This window comes from Manacus candei, unplaced genomic scaffold (assembly GCF_025592945.1).
Source record: "Manacus candei isolate 608988 ecotype Guabito, Panama unplaced genomic scaffold, ASM2559294v1 h1tg000034l, whole genome shotgun sequence".
In the NCBI taxonomy this organism is placed as follows: domain Eukaryota; kingdom Metazoa; phylum Chordata; class Aves; order Passeriformes; family Pipridae; genus Manacus; species Manacus candei.
This window is the reverse complement of record NW_026138082.1, coordinates 17,264,265-17,278,419: the sequence shown is the minus strand read 5'-3', so window position 1 is coordinate 17,278,419 and position 14,155 is coordinate 17,264,265. Positions and strand designations below refer to the sequence as shown.

Below are 14,155 nucleotides of genomic sequence, written 5' to 3'. Positions count from 1 at the left end.
TGAGATCTACATATAAATCATGATTTCAGTACACATTTTCTTTTGTTATGGCTATATATAGCATCTATTTCTTTCTTATCTGTTTTAAAGTATATGCTGTTAATATGAGGTTACTGAGTTATCTAATACCTGAATTCCATATTTTTTTAATGACAGAACACAATGAACTCTGAAAGCATTTGTTATATCTCTTTGTAAAAATTCCAAACATGGACAAGTGATTTAACTGCAAACGAATAATGACTTGGAACAAGAAGCAGGAATACAGGAAATAGTTGAAGGATTATGATGATTTTTGTGACTTTTAGCTTATTACAGCTGTTTTGAAATTACAGGAGACATCCAGAACTTTTAATGAGTTTCTATATTAAGGGTAACACTTTGACTTAATGTTGGAATGAAAAGGCAAATGACTGCAAATAATGGTGAATATGTCATAAGTCATTGTTCTCCTAACAAGCGAGTAGCATATGATCACTATGAATTTTTCAAGAGGTCTTCAAATGCCTTATGCATTGGAATAATTCAAACACATGGACAATACCAAGACAAGAGCTGAATCTATAACTAGCTATTTCAGTTTATATATGGCTTTCCGAGTCAGTGGACATAGTACTTCTCACATTTGAAGTGAAATACATGTATTTTCTTTGACAGATTGCTATTTAGACATTGCATGAAAAGTTTATGTTTAGACAGAAGTATACAAATATAATATGAACAAAATGCTTTCAGAAATTCATTGCCAAGAGTTATTGACCCCAGTTGAAACCGGGTTTCTATTTGCTGTGACTGATGAACCCATGGGTGATTTCCAACTCTTCAGAAATTTTACATGGACATAGCTAAGAAATATCTCCTTTGTAAGTTGCTGTGGGACAGCACATGCAGGATTGATTTTTCTCAGTTATTGCTACATGACAGTGACATCTGTTCATGTAAGAATGAAAGCACAAGTCATATTCAGTAGAAGTTAGTCCTTATGGATTGTTTTAAGGTTGTTTGCTGTGATTGACACCCATGTAATAAACAGGATTTTAACATTAAGAAAGCATTTGGATCCAACTTGAAAAATCCACCTAAGACATTAAACATAGTTCAGGTCATCAATGAAAGTCCTTAGCAAAAAATAAGATAAATCTGAATAGTTTGGAACCTACTGATCATGAAATTCAGGCAAGAACAATGAACATTTCTGTAATCAGATGTAAGATTTCATGGAAAATAAATAATCTTAAATTACAACTAATCTCCAAAAAAAAGCCAAAAGGAACTATTTTCCTCAATGTGGACTCAGTCCAATAACAAATCAATGACATTTACTCCTCACAGTTGCAAAAATAAAATTTCTGCTATAATGAAAATGTTATATCATTTTTTTTAGTCTTATGATAAAGATTGGTGAATCCTTAAGGTACAGTACTGTTCCATACTTCTTTCTGGAAACTACTTTCATCATCTTGGGCTCAGATCTTCCATATTCTTCAAAACATTCTGATAAATAAATGAAAAAAAAGTATATATTATTCTTTTTGTTTTTTTTTTTTTTTTTTTCCTCTGGGAAATGCATAGATTACAGAATCAGACAATATGCTGAGGCGGAAAGGACCCACAAGGATCATTGAGTCCAAATCCTGGCCCTACACCAGGACCATCCCCAAGAGTCACACCATGTGTCTGAGAGTGTTGTCCAAACGCTTCTTGAACTCAAAATAGGATGGTGCTGTGATCAGTTCCCTGGGGAGCCTGTTCCAGCGCCCAACCACCCTCTGGGTGAAGAACTGTTTTCTAATATCTTATCTAAACCTCTCCTGACACAACTTCAGGCCATTCCCTCAGGTTCTATCACCGTTTATCACAGAGAAGACATCAGTTCCTGCTCCTCCTCTTCACCTCCTCACGAAGTTGCAGACTGCAATGAGGTCTCAATTCTCCTCTTCTCCAGGCTGAACAAACCAAGTGACCTCAGCCACTCTTGGTATGACTTTCTGTCAGGGCCCTTCACCATCTTGTTGCCCTCCTTTGGACATTCTCTAACAGCTTAATATCTTTCTTATATTGTGGTGCCCCAAACTGCACCCAATATTCAAGGTGAGGCTGCACCAGGGTAGAGCAGAGCAGGACAAGCAGATCCCTCAACTGGCTGACGATGATTTGCCTGATACTTCCCAGGACATGGTTGATCCTCCTGGCTGCCAGGGCACTGCTGACTCATAGTCAGCTTGCTGTTGACTAAGAACCTCAGGTCCCTTTCCCTGGCACTGCTTTCTGGTATCTCATTCCCCAGTCTGTACAAACATCCAGGATTGCCCCTTCCAAGGTGCAAACTCTGACACTTTCCCATGTTGAACTTCATCTGGTTGGTGATTGCCCAGTCCTTTAAGTTGTTGAGGTCTCTCCGCAGGGCCTCCCTGCCTTTGAGGGAGTCAACAGCTCCTCCCAGTTTTGTGTCCTCTGCAAACTTGCTTAGTATCCCTTCCAGTCCTGCATCCAAGTAATTTATGAAGATGTTGAAGAGCACAGTGCCTCAGATGGAGCCCTGTGGAACCCCACTAGTGACAGGGCACCACCCTGATGTCACCCCATTTGCTATTACCCTCTGTGCTCAACCCCTGAGCCAATTACTCACCTACCACAGGATGTATTTATCCAGCTGTGTGCTGAACATTTTGTCCAGGAGGATCCTGCGAGAGACAGTATACAAAGCTTTACTAAAATCCGATAAGATGATACCAACTGGTTCCCCTTGATCAGATTGGTGGGTTACCTGGTCATAAAAGGAATTCAGGTTTGATAAGCCGGACTTTCCTCTCATGAAGTTGTGTCGGCTGTGGTCAATGACTGCACTGTCTTTCAGGTGTTTTTTTCTACCTCCCTTTTGGTCCTTAAATTTAAAAAACTTACCAAAGTTTTTTAAAATTTACAGAATACTGTGCAACAGGCACTAGAAATATTTTTTATACACCTGTGTTCAAACCTAGCTAATGATAAGCACTCTGAATTATGAAATTGCATAGGAATACCTAATGATATCAAGTTTGGTGGAATTATTTTTTTGGATCTATAATATTTTTTTAGACTCTATTTACCTAAATTAATTGGTAAGTACAATGTATCTACGAATAAAATAGAAGAATGTAGTGTGTTAAACCAGATATTCAGTACATAAGATTTGTCTGATTCTGATGCAGCTTTTTATGCCAATATCCACTTAAGTTTAAATTGACAAGTTTTCTCATGAATATATTATAGCAGTTTTTGTGAAAAAACAAAACAAAACCCACAAAAAATCCTCTAAGAATCATGCACTAAAATGTATTTCAATAAAACTCTGTAAATATTTAAGGATATTTTGAGGTACTTATCAAAAATGTAATGATCCAGCACATTTTGATAAGATGAAAAAATCTTTTAAGTGGTTACTTGATTCCTGATTGAAGTAATGGCAGGTATTTAATGAATGAGCAATAGATCAGATAGATTTACAACCTTGGAGAGATAAATGATAACAATATCTGAAGATTAAATACAAATATATGAAAAAGAACAACCCTTGGCTTTCTTGAGCCAAGAGTGTTAAAATTTAATTTCAAATCAAATAAGATGCTGAGTGTAAACTGTATTTTAAAATCTATGTTCTGTAGTACATAACTGATAGTATTTTTAATTTAGTATATCACTGTGATTTTAATACGTATCTATAGATTTAGGGTTCTCAATCATAGAATCCTTTAGGTGGGAAAAGATCTTTAAGATCATCAAGTCCATGAATTAATTTATCTGTTTTGAGACCAAAATAATCTCACATGAACTGGTGTACAATAGTATATTAGCAAGGATAAGCTTGTGGAAATTGAAAAATAAAAGCAGATACACCATGAGATTATTTGATAACTAATAGCTTAAATTAAGCATCTGTAAACACTTAAATTGTCTTCCCATTTTCTTTTCTGTTTTTGTGTATTCTGGAAAGCTCAAGCCTGCAACAGAAATATGCTTCTTGCATACACTTTCTACTTAAGTAAAATTACAGCCTATCTATATTTTCAAATATTCTTAGTGACTTAGAAAGAATAGTCAATTTTACAAATGTATATCTGGAACTTCAGCTTAAATGAGAACCTTTATTTATACCATATGTAAGGTCTGTTTCAAAAAATGCTATAAAAAGTTACATTTTAAATAGATGACTTTTCTGTCAGGGAATTTTAATAGGAACTTATGGATACAACAACAAAATCTTAGTAAGTAGCGGTGTGTATACTTTACTACATCATACCTCTATGATCCCATATTCCTCATATTATGTTAGTTTTACGTGAACTTCTCTGAAATTTTTCATCTTCTGGGGGAAAAAAAGAGGTTTAATTTTTGGCAAACCAGAAACCACTGGGACAATCAAGATTGAGTTCTGGGTCTGTTTCTGCTTTTTTCTCAGTTAAAGCATTTTTTTCAGAATCAGAATTGGACAACATTAAACCTGAATACCACAGAAGGGTGTTCTTCCTAACTTCAGTGAGGACTTCAGCTGAGAACAATTTTCTTACACTGGAACTAAAGCACAAAAACAGAGCAAGGAAGTGGGTAGGTTCTCACTTGTTCTGTAGCACCAGGCTGTTGAGGTCAGGTCTGTAAAGCACTGCGGCCAGTCCTCAGGAAACTGGGACTTGATCTAGGAACTACTATGGGGGGGTAGTAAGAAGCTAGAGACCCATCTATTTCAGTGCTGGCTCGGATGGATAGGCTGTTTTTGTTTGGTAGATAGAGGGCAAAAAGTGTATCTTCCCATTGCTATGCTCAGATTCATGTATATCAAGTTTGATGTTTTGCAGTAGCCAGGAGCTGCACCTCACAATCATGGCTTTTATGGCTCAGCTTTCCTGAGATCCTTCCCTGGTACCTTTTCTGATGCTGGTTCACAAGCTCTCACCCAGCTTCTCATAGACCCTACACGGCAACTCACTCTTTTCGAGCTGCTCTTTCACATAAAGGGAACTTTCCTACTAGTCTTTCCTGCCCATATTCCCTCAAAAGCCCTGAAGTTGTCAAGAAGTTGGATGATTGTTTATTTTGTCTGTTTCTCAGGCTATGTGCATTTATGTCCGTATACTTCAGTGGGAACTCCTTTCAACCCCTTCCATATTTTTAGTGTTTCCACAGTTCATTCACAACTTGTATGGGTAAAGAAATTAATTACTTCACAGAGTACACTATCATCTCCACTGATAATATTTTGAAGACTTATTCTTCCTGGTCTCAGGTTACAAATATATCAATAGAATAAAAGAAGATATTGTGCCAAACCAAAAATTTTTTGCAGTATTTAATATTCATATAACACTCTGCATATATAATATCTAAATATGCACTGAAGTCGGAAAGTGCTATCCATTTATTGTGCTGGACACTGAAGGGCAATATTTTGTTAAAAATATTCATCTAATGAAATAAGCAAAAAACCAAAATTTGGATCATATTGTCCTCTGAAGTATACCTGTTTCATGCACTGTATTGTCATCTTTATAAAAGATTAATATAAAATAATAGGCTTTTTTTTCCTGATGCCAGGTGGATGGAAAAAGAAAATAATCTAACTTATTCTCCTAAAATTTTTACTCCAAAAGATGTGTTTCTTTTTCTTTTATCCTTACAGGCAATACAAAAAAAAGTGGAAAGATGTGAAAAGATTGTAAGTTACCTGAGTGCAATTTTCTCCAGCTATGCTCCCTCAAAGATATTAGTAATTTATCTACTCATTTACCTTTAGTTAGAAAGTATTACACAGTTTTATCTGAAAACACATGAAAAAGATCCATTACAGGACTATGAATTCTACATGGTCAAATGATTTATTGCTTGATCATCCAGCAGGAGCTACTAATAGCCATAATGAGAAAGACTTTGAAATAAGTATGACATTAAATTGTTTCACCATATGCTTATAATCATAATTTTCTTGCTAAGGGTCAGAATATGGCTACCCTTAAAAGAACAAGACAAGTAGCATAGGCTTCTCTGTTAACTGATGTTCTTTACATAAGTTGAGAGCAACAGGTACAAAACATGTTGAAAATCATATTATAGCTGGCCAAGGCATTTTAGTGCTTGAACTTCCTGGGTGACAGAGTATTTTTTAAAGGAAAAACAAAAAGAAAATAGACATATTAAAGAAGATTAAGACTAAAAATAATATATTTACTAGCTCCTGGTATTCCCTTTAAAAATCTAAAGTAGCAATTCATGTGATTTCCAGATGTTAGATCTTAGAATTTTACTGGCTTTGTATTTTCTTAGAGAACCTGCTAGCTAAGAACAAAGTAGTTAGCACCCTCATGAAAGAAATTCAGAGTTAAAATAAAAAGGTTGTGAAATAAGCAAAATTTAAAGAAGACAATCAGATAGCAAATAGGTGATTATCCTAAAATGCTTCTCCTTTTAACCAACTTGGAGTTCTTAAATTTCTCTAAGAGTAAACATAGCACTGAAAATGTTACTTTACTCAGGTTTATTACTCAAATGATCTTTTGTCATTATCTCTGGTGCTTCCGGTCTCTCAGTACTTTCTAGAGATTTATGAATGTTAAATTCAAAGAAATGAGAGATGCACAATGCTGTGATACACATTTCTTCAACAGGTACATTTGTTGGCAATTTAGCCTTTGAACAGTTAAAATGCTTGTGTCAGATGTCACTGTTCTGTATTATGGCACTATATTAGCAGCACTATAGATTGGGAAGACAGGTAGACCGCTGATGCAACTATCCATTATATTTCCTGGACTGACACACAATCAATATTCAAAATATCTTCAGTTTTTCATATTTGTAGCTGTGATCTCTGGGTATAGTGAACTCTGGGCACTGGAGTTTCTGAACTGAATTCTGGAATTTGATATATATCAGGAAACGAGTGAGCAAGTTGTTGTCCAGATTTTCATCACTTATCATCTGACATATACAGAGTGGGAGCGGATCATCCAGAGTATAATGAAATGACAGTCCAAAGCTTTGTGTTTCTTTGTAACCTGGCCATTCAATTACTTGCCACTGTCTTTGTTTCATGAGTAAAATAGAAATTATGTCATACTGACTACATTAAGTCACAGTTAAAAACGTTTCAAATGTATGTGTTTGTAAACCTGTTTGTAGCAGCACAAGACTGCATCTTGTTCAAACATGAAGAGTGTCAGACAACATACAGTAGTACAGCCCAGAAAGAGAGAAATACATTGCGAATTCAGCAGCTTAGTTCAGTTCTCCATAAACCCAGTTTATTAGTTTCTGATTTAGAAAAAGTTACTTGATAGATATTTGTTTCAGAATGAGACTACTTTTAATTTCCATATCATTGAGAACAATTAGATGAAAAAAATTCTAAAAATTGTTTAGATATTTTTTGCATTTTCCTGTCATAAATGTTTTAGCAATAATACTACTAATATTGCTAGTTTGTAATGCTAGTAATATTGCTAAGTCACTAAAAAGTTCATCCTTTATACACTATAATAATTTCTTATTTTTCATATTAACCTTATCTCTTTAAATATTTTGAATAAATGGTGACTATTAAAAGTGAAATGCAAAGTGGAGTCATTTTATGTGGAGCTTCATAAAGACATGAAGCAGACTGAAAAAAAAATTAAAAAAAAAAAGTTCTCACACCTTCCAATGCCAAATGACAGCTTTAGTGCAGATTGTTTGGCTTGGGTTTTTTCCCCCTGAGAATAATAAGGAACCTCAGAGATCAGCACATGAAAGCCTCGGCACTGAATTGACAGTATTCTTTGTTAGGAAGGGAAGCTGCCTTATGTATTAAATCTCAGAAAAAGGTTTAACAAAATGAATGCTGCTTGTGATACAGGGGAAACCATTACACTGGGAGTGATCTGCTTAGTCTCTTTTCACCAGCATAGAAAGGAACAAACACTTGTTCTGGATCTGTCTGGAGTGGGATTAACATTTTATTATAGCAGTCCATATGACACTGTGCTTTAGATTTATGATCAAAATAGCATTGATAGCACACCAATGTTTTGTTCATTGATGAACATTGCTTGAACAGCACCAAAATCTTTTCTATTTCTCATTCTTCTACCCCATCTGGGAGGAGGCTGCAGGTAGGCAAGAAGCTGTGCGGGGGCATAGCCAGGACAGTTGACCCAAAGGAGTTATTGCACCTTATATATAGCCATGTTCAGCAAAAAGAGAAATTCGAACATTGCTTCCAATAGGCCAGCAGGTATCCTGGGAAATTGGGCCTCAGCACACATAACTGCTACTTAGGAAGATATGTGCCATAACCATGAATGTGTTCCCTCCTTTTTCTGAGGGTTTACTGCTTATAAAGACCAACTGACTTGTGATGGTGACTGTTGTCCTTGTCCTTCCCCCTGCATCCCCCCCACCAATCTGACCTTTATTTTCTGTAACCCTGCTCAAGGGAAAATCACCAGTAGCAGTTGTAATGGATGTGTCTAGTTGTGAAGGCTGCATCAGACTCAAAAGAGGATTTGGGGGAGACAGATCACAAGACAATAGTCAAGGGGATTTTGAGCAATGTTCCCACCTAAATATAGTGCTGGCTAAGTCTGGAGGAAACTAACTTCTGTAGTCAGTATGCAAATACCACTATAAGTCAATTAATTTACTTCACAAATAGTAAGTAGACAGCCCGGGGCCCACTGAGCTCTCTTGCATGGCATGAGTGTGCACACCAAGATCTCATCTTGAGTAGCAACACGTTTCAAGGTTACTCCTAGAGGATGAGAGATTCCTTGCTGCAACAGATTCTTAGTAAGTGATTAATAGCACACTAAACTTGGAAATCTTAGCTAAGTGCTATAAAGGGTTACTTCTGCACATATAATCCTTTAGACATAAACCATTGACAAAGTACGGGACTAAGTCTGGATCCAGAGAAGTTTAGAACGCAAGAGTGTCCTTTCTGAACCTCATGGTTCAGCAGGAAGATCTCCCTGACAATTTTGTCTGACCCTGCCTTAGATAATCAAGTGTACCTTGCCATCAAATCTTGTTAAAACACTGATGCATTCCCTATTTTCCAAACTTTGTTAAATCACTATTTTATATCAATAGAAATACTGCTATTTCTCTCTTACAAGTGTCACTCCATCTGCGATGTGATATATCTGTAGTCTCTTGAGTGACTCTAACATTTTTATTACAGCCAAATTCATCAGGCAAGCTGATACCATCTGGAATTACAAATAAGAGAGGGTTCATCTAAATAAACATTAATGCTACCTACATACTTGACAACACAGCAAGGATCAATCATACTGATAAAGGACATGACCCATAAACTTTTTTCTCCTGCTATTGGAAATATGAATGTAGAAAACAAAACCGTACTGTCTATAACTAGCAGTAGATTTTCTTAGTTCTTGGTGCAACAACTGTTCTTTTTTGCTTTTTTTTTTTTTTTTGTAGCTGGAAGAAAAACCTTTATTTAAATGCTTTAGGATCCACTACAAGATTTCCGTAGTATTTCCTTTTCATTTTCTCTTTTGAAATTCCTTGGATTAAGAAACAAGCAATAGTCATCACATCTTTTGTTTCTATAAGAACTTTCTAGTGGATATTGATATAGATTGTCAGTGAAAGGTTTAGGGTCAATCAGGCTGAATAGATACGTTCCTTCTCTCTGATGTGAGGGAGCAGCAAAATTACAAGCGTAAGAAGTGTAAGATGAAAACGTAATTTAAGAAACCAATGGCCATTTTTATTCCTTTCAGTTGCCATGAGCTCCTGTGACAGTATTGAAAAATAAATGATTTTTTTTTCTCCCGTGTTTTACAGACTTACCTCAAATTCCCACAATTTTCATATCAGGTCCTTATTGGTGGTATATTAGTAACACTGAAGGGTGAGGGGCTGAGTTAGCCACATACTTGTCACTTAAGTTTTTAAATATTTATGTTTGAAACTCAGCCTTGTTTATTTTTCTCTTGTGATTATATATTTTAGTGCATCCTAAGCTCTACAACATAGAGGCCCTAAATCTCAGCCTATGGGTGCTAGAAATATATAAGGATAGCAAAAAAATCTATGAATCTAGTACATAATAGACCATGAGATTAAAACTGGATACTACTAATGGAAGCTAAGAGAAAAAGACATAAATATCAATGAACAATTCCATGACAAAATATTTTGTTTTCTTTTTTTATCTCTTTTCCATTAGGCAGAAAAATCTTGACAATTATAGAAATTAGTTGATCAGTGAGAGCTTCACCAAAAGTGATTTCTCATATCCCTCTGGCCCTAATTAAAACGGTAATCAGTTGTACACAATGGACAGGACCAGCTTTTTTCTTCTATTACTTGGTGTAAAACTGGAATAAGAGTATTGACTTCAGCAATATTATTCCATATTTATGGTGATTTGGAAAAAAATACGATTTCTTCTTATCTGTTAAAAGAATAATTGAGATTTCTTCTAAATACATCCTGAAGTTTATGTTGTAATTTCTTCTTTGTCTAATTCTTTTTTTTTTTCAGTATGACTAAAGCTTCTAAAACTCCTTTAAATGTTCTGGGATTTCTTCCTTATGCAGTTCTCAGTCACACAGGAGCTTAAAACTTTTGGTTTGACCAAATTGGTTTTGCTGCTCTTTTAACTTTATGCATTTATTTATGCTTACATGGCTTTTTTCTTTCTTTTTTTTTCCTAATGTGACCTACCAAGAATAGATTCTCTCTTTTCCACTCTTGATTTTTCATGAATTATTGAATTTTGGCCACTTTTATTCAACTTGTTTCACATTTCCTTCAAGTCAGCATTTCTTACAGTGCAATATCTTTGTGTTTGCTGACCTCTTTACAGAACTCCATCAGCATTTCAGACTTAATGATATTATAATAATGGTACCCTATGTGCTTTCCAACTTTAACCTTGTTTATCTTACAGCAGTTACTTGATTTTCAATTATTTGGCCCTTTTGACCCCATTTGCTGCTTATTCAACTTACTGCGTAAGAAAGAAATGCTTTCAAAACTTTTTCTGTAGCTTTCTTATTTCTATTTCACTTGCTTGAATCTTCTTTCAAAACCACAAAAAGTACTGTATTGCTATTTTAGACAACTATCTTTTGCATGTAAAATTTTGTGTCACTTCTTTATACTGTTCAGACCTCACCATAGCAATATAAAATATGTTTTCAACAAGAAATCATGTTTACATTTTCAATTATTTAACTCAGTCTTATTATTTTGTCATATCAGTCAAAAACACTTTAAGCAATTAAAAGGGTCTCTGCTACTGATATTTCTGATATGCTAGTGATATTTTTGGTTCCACATATGTTAATCTGGTAATGAAAGTTAACAGTCTACTTGAGAGTTGTCCCTTCAAGAATGGAGGTAGAAGACAGGTTTCACTATCAATGCTTCGTAGGTATCACTATTAACACTTAATTATTCCCCTCTCTACACCATGCAGAGGGATCTTGACAGTATTGAGCAAGTATTTGATACTTTACTTTGAAAATTCCATGAAGTTCAACGAGGTCAAGTGCAAGGTCCTGTACCTGGGTCTCAGCAATCCCAAGCACAAATATAGGCTGGATGGAGAATGGATTGAGAGCAGCCTGGAGAAGGAGGACTTAGAGGTGTTGACGGATAAGAAGCTTGGTATGACCTACCAATGTGTACTTTCAGCCCAGAAAGCCAACTGCATCCTGGACTGCATCAAGAAGGTCATTTTATGTTCCTGATTATGTTTCAAAAGCCAAAAGGTCTCTTGCCTTTTCTATATTGTCTCTTCAGAGTGGTTCTATTATTTTAATTTGTATTTTTACTTCTCCCTTCAGAAAATCATCTAATAAGATTTTTGACTTGAGTGAAACCATCTGATTTCTCATTCTAATATGACAAGATACTGAGCACATCCTGTGAAGCATCTTACATGCAATGATGTATCTTATACTCTTGTTAATGTCTATGAGAACCCACTCTGATACTAACAGTAGTTTGTGTTCAATTATTTTACACAGAAAAGTATCCACAACCAAATATGTCTTTTTATTCTAATGTTGATTTTTGCAAAATATTTCATACATTATGTAATTTTTTTTTTCATTACAAGCTGATTCACCTAAAAACTGTCTTCAATTGAATTCTGATCCAGATTTTTTAAAGATAAAAATATTGGATGCAGTAGCAAATTGTTTTTCTATGAAAATAGATTCAAAGCGATAATTTTTTGTTGAATCATGCTATCAGCAATATAGATTGCAAAGACAGGGAAATATTTTTTTCTATGCTCAGTCCAAAATGTAGACAGACTACATCTTATTTTCCTTACAAATTAAAAAATTACTTACGTAATTTCTGATACAATCCTATATTGGTAAACATTGATGCAGAAAGCAACACTATACATGTACAATATGTCATAGTTACTAGTAAAAAATAATAATAATAATAAAAAAGCTGGCAATAAAGTAACAAAAATAGAAAGATCAGGCATTAAACGCTTGACTGAAAGTGACCTCCTGCCAGGTAAGACTGCCAGTGAGCATATAGTGAAAAGTTTTATGTATTTTAGTAATAAAAGTAATTTTCATAAGTAGAACAGGAGACTGCAGTCAGTGCTGGTAGGGGATGTACAATACAGTGCAAAATCTGGGTATAAAAGCATTGGAAAAATGTCTTCAACTAGCAAACTTATAGGGAATGACAGCCACAACAGGCATACAATCCAGGACTGTAAGCAACAGCTTTCAAAATGCATTTTATGTTCTTCAGGCTGATACATTCCACCGTGACATATTATGTCAAGTTGGGTCAACTGAATAGTTTAATAGAAGGAGTTTCTTAAAATCACAGTCAAGGAAACTATTATTAGAGGAGGAAAAAGAGTTTATACCACCTGCACGCACAGAGAAAGTTTTGACACAAGTTTATGAGGATAATTAGTGCTGTACACTATCTATTTCCACCTGCAGATATGGAAATTTAACATTTCCCCTTGTCCTGTCACTACTTGCCTGGGAGAAGAGGCTGAGCCCCACCTCACCACCACCTTTTTTCAGGTAGTTGTGGAGGTCAATAAGGTCTTCCTTTGTCCTCCTTTTCTCCAGGCTGAACAACCCTCTGCAGAGTCTTCATTCAAGGCAGTAACCTTTTTAGAGAAAGACCAGTGTACGTAGAAAAAAACATAGTTTTGCATGTTTCAGGTATTTGCATGGAGATTAACTTCTCTTTAAAAAACCCTCTACAGGATAGGCCTATACCTATTCAGAAACCTGTAACTGTATAAGTAGAGAGGTTATATTTCAGACTCCAAGCACAGATGTATATGAACGAACACAGGTATAAATGCTGTTGCCCTTCACACAATATATTTCTATATAATCTGATTTTTGCCTGTATGTATGATTAGTTATATGAATATGTACATACATCTAGAAAAATACATGTCTGTTTGCGAAAAGTATATACATAATTTATACATCTCTATAAAAATACATATAGGCGGGCAGATGGAATTAGAAATGAAAAATTCTCCCTTCTCATTTTTGCCAGGGTATTGTGGAATATTCTGGAAATATATATTATAAAATATTGCTTTACCATGAAGGCTAAAGGGAAACAGAAAAAAATGGGATAAAAGTTAATAACATTCCAAATTCAATTTTTAATAAATATGAAACCACTGGAATTCTACTAGAATAGACTGTCCAATCCTAGAAAAATCTGGCACTTAATCAAGGTTTACTAATCAACTGTTTGGGAAATTTTTTCCCTAAAACTCAGACTAAATACATTATATTTATTTCCCTAGACAATAATACATATAATAAAGTTTTCAGAAAGACAGATTAGGAATCAGGAAAATGCCAACTAATCTGTCACATCAACTCAGAAGATACTATTCCTTCATCACCTCTTATAAACTTAAATAAAACAACATCAATATTAAAAAAAACAAGGATTGGTTTAACAAAATTGAAAAGAGAAACAAGTCTTGATTGCATCCATTTCTTAGATCTATACATGTTATTGTAAGCAAATGAGAGAACTTGACATCAGCGAGTGTACAAATTTATTCATTTACACCACAAGTGAGCTCAGACTGCATGCTTTTAATCACAAGCTCATAACAAGACTTAGTGTACAGTAATTGCACACC

At 35.0% G+C, this 14,155-nt stretch overlaps 1 long non-coding RNA gene across 1 annotated transcript in view; it reads right to left on the bottom strand.

Moving 5' to 3' along the window:
* Window positions 1–855: 855 nt before the first annotated feature.
* Window positions 856–14,155, bottom strand: part of LOC127473163 (uncharacterized) — a 30,509-nt gene continuing 17,209 nt past the window's right edge. The window contains exons 2-3 of the long non-coding RNA XR_007905302.1: window positions 2,630–2,684; window positions 856–1,494 (exon numbers count right to left, since the gene is read on the bottom strand). This is a non-coding gene — a long non-coding RNA (uncharacterized LOC127473163). The remainder of the gene's footprint in view (window positions 1,495–2,629; window positions 2,685–14,155) is intronic.